This window comes from Salvelinus sp. IW2-2015, unplaced genomic scaffold (assembly GCF_002910315.2).
Source record: "Salvelinus sp. IW2-2015 unplaced genomic scaffold, ASM291031v2 Un_scaffold2477, whole genome shotgun sequence".
Taxonomy (NCBI): domain Eukaryota; kingdom Metazoa; phylum Chordata; class Actinopteri; order Salmoniformes; family Salmonidae; genus Salvelinus; species Salvelinus sp. IW2-2015.
Window position 1 is genome coordinate 100,761 of NW_019943795.1, and position 3,077 is coordinate 103,837.

At 52.3% G+C, this 3,077-nt stretch overlaps 1 long non-coding RNA gene across 4 annotated transcripts; it reads left to right on the top strand.

Moving 5' to 3' along the window:
* Positions 1 to 1,285: 1,285 nt before the first annotated feature.
* Positions 1,286 to 1,747, top strand: LOC139025293 (uncharacterized). 4 transcript variants are annotated; one of them, XR_011476807.1, is made up of 4 exons: positions 1,286 to 1,369; positions 1,419 to 1,445; positions 1,546 to 1,567; positions 1,717 to 1,738. It is a non-coding gene; the product is annotated as an uncharacterized lncRNA (long non-coding RNA). The 4 variants fall into 4 exon arrangements; XR_011476808.1 differs by lacking the exon at positions 1,546 to 1,567 and having other exon boundaries at positions 1,694 to 1,747; XR_011476810.1 differs by lacking the exons at positions 1,546 to 1,567; positions 1,717 to 1,738 and adding an exon at positions 1,647 to 1,657.
* The last annotated feature ends 1,330 nt before the right edge of the window (positions 1,748 to 3,077 follow it).

The window sequence follows — 3,077 nt, forward strand, 5'->3', positions numbered from 1 at the left end:
AGTTGCTGCCATGGTCCTGCCTCTGGGGAATACTTCACATTGCTGGTCCATGGTCCTGCCTCTGGGGAAATACTTCACATTGCTGTCTATTGGTCCTACCTCTGGGGAATACTTACATTGCTGTCCATGGTCCTGCCTCTGGGGAATACTTCACATTGCTGTCCATGGTCCTGCCTCTGGGGAATACTTCACATTGCTGTCCATGGTCCTGCCTCTGGGGAATACTTCACATTGCTGTCCATGGTCCTGCCTTGGGGAATACTTCACTTGCTGTCCATGGTCCTGCCTCTGGGGAATACTTCACATTGCTGTCCATGGTCCTCTCTGGGGAATACTTCACATTGCTGTCCGTGGTCCTGCCTCTGGGGAATACTTCAATTGCTGTCCATGGTCTGCCTTGGGATACTTCACATTGCTGTCCATGGTCCTGCCTCTGGGGAATACTTCACATTGCTGTCCGTGTCCTACCTCTGGGAATACTTCACATTGCTGTCCATGGTCCTCCTCTGGGGAATACTTCACATTGCTGTCCATGGTCCTACCCTCTGGGAATACTTCACATTGCTGTCCAGGTCCCCTGGGGAATACTTCACATTGCTGTCCATGGTCCTACCCTGGGGAATACTTCACATTGCTGTCCTGGTCCTACCCCTGGGGAATACTTCACATTGCTGTCCATGGTCCTACCCCTGGGGAATACTTCACATTGCTGTCCGTGGTCCTGGCAGCCAGAAACACAGAACCTGCAGACAACCTTCTTCACCAACTGAAACTATATATATATATATGTGTCTCCCTCTCCTTCGGTCTGTCTGTCTTCTGCTTTGAACATAATCCAGGCCCACAGAGACAGATAATATGGTATTATCTGCTACTTGAATCTACTGAGGTTTAGCCAAACCTTCATTTGATCTCTGTTAAAAGACTACTGGCAGACAAGCCGGAAGCAGTTGTAGAGGGGTGAATAGTGGTGTCTTCTGCAGACTAGGCGGGAGCAGTTGGTAGGGGTGGTGAAAGATGTGTGTCTCGCCAGGACTAGCTGAGCAGTGTGTAGGGGTGAGATAGTGGTGTCTTCTGCCAAGACTAGCTGGAACAGTGTGTAAGGGTGAGATAGTGGTGTCTTCGCAGACTAAGCTGGAGCAGTGGTGTAGGGGGTGAGATAGTGGTGTCTCTGCCAGGCTAGCGGGAAGCAGTGTGTTAGGGGGGTGGAGATAGTGGGGTCTTCTGCCAGACTAGCGGGAGCAGTGTGTAGGGGGTGAGATAGTGGTGTCTTCTGCCAGACTATGCCGGAGCAGTGTGTAGGGGGTGAGATAGTGGTGTCCTTCTGCTCCGACTAACGGGAGCAGTGTGTAGGGGGGTGAGATAGTAGGTCTTTCTGCAACTAACCGGGAGCAGTGGTGTAGGGGGTGAGATAGTAGTGTCTTCTGCCAGACTAGCGGGAGCAAGTGTGTAGGGGGTGAGATAGTGGTGTCTTCCTGCAGAACTAGCTGGAGCAGTGGTGTAGGGGTGAGATAGTGGGTGTCTTCTGCAGACTAGCGGGAGCAGTGTGTAGGGGGTGAGATTAGTGGTGTCTTCTGCCAAGACTAGCTGGAGCAGTGTGTAGGGGGTGAGATGAGTGGTGTCTTCTGCAAAGACTAGCGGAGCAGTGTGTAGGGGGTGAGATAGTGGTGTCTTTCTGCCAGACTACCGGAAGTGTGTAGGGGGGTGGAGATGTAGTGTCTTCTGCCAGACTAGCGGGCAGCAGTGTGTAAGGGGGTGAGGATTAGTAGTGTCCTCTAGTGTGTGTGTTTTACCACAGTGTGATATGGAAAGTGATTGTTATTCATTTGTTCCCTTCTAACTCATACCTCTATATTCCAAGGTCAGGATGGACGTCATGATCGCCAGTAGCAGTTGTCCTAGTGTTTTCTATTAATCCTTTTATTCATATCACGGTTATAAACCACCGTGGCTCTGAATAGACTGGTCTGAGAGACGGGTGTGTGTGAGATTGTCCATTCATTAAATGATCCCAGAACTGGAGTCCACAGAAAAAGAGGCAAGAGAAAGAAGGGGGGATATTTGGTGAAAAATATAGTACAAGGGCATGAGTTGAATTGGGATAAATGTAATTGGGTATTGATGATAGGGAACCTCTCTCTCCCCTCTCCTCCTCCCTCCTCTTCCTCTACCAGGACTTACTGGATCTGATCATGTTGTGTTTGATGATGGGAAACTGCCGCTCTCCCCCTCCTCTCCTCTCCCAGGTTCTACTGGGATCTGTCATGTTGTGTTTGATGATGGGGAACCACCCTCTCACCCCTCTCCCCTCCCCTCCTTCCTTCTCCAGGTTCTAACTGGATCTGATCCTGTTTGTGTTTGTGATGGGGAACCACCTCTCTCCCTCTCCCTCCCCTCCCTCCCTCCCCTCCCCTCCCTCTCACCCAGTTCTACTGGATCCTGATATGTTGTGTTTGAGATGGGGAAGCCTCTCTCCCCTCTCCTCCCCTCGCTCTCCAGGTTCTACTGAGAATCTGATCATGTTTTGTGTTTGATGATGGGGAACCGCCTCTCTCCCCCCTCCCTCCCCTCCCTCCCTCCCTCCTTCCCCTCCCCTCCCCTCCCAGGTTCTACTGGGATCTGATCATGCTTGTGGTTTGAATGATGGGGAAACGGCCCTCTCTCACCTCTCCCCTCCCTCCTCCTCCCAGGTTTAACTGGATCTGATCATGTGTGTTTGATGATGGGCCGCCTCTCTCCACCTCTCCCTCCCCTCCTCTCCAGGTTTTCCTACTGGGATCTGAATCATGTCTGTTCGTTTTGATGATGGGGAACCGTCCCCTCTCTCCCCCTTCCCCTCCCCTGCCCCTCCCTCCTCTCCCAGGTTCTACTGGGATGTGATGATGTTGTGTTTTGAATGATGGGGGAACCGCCCTCATCTCTCCCTCCCCTCCCCTCCCCTCCCCCCCCTCCCTCCCCTTCCCAGGTTCTAACTGGATCTGATCAAATCGTTGTGGTTTGATGATGGGGAACCGCCCTCAGTCTCCCCCTCTTCCCCTCTTCCTCCTCTCCCCCCCAGGTTCTACGTGGGAATCTGA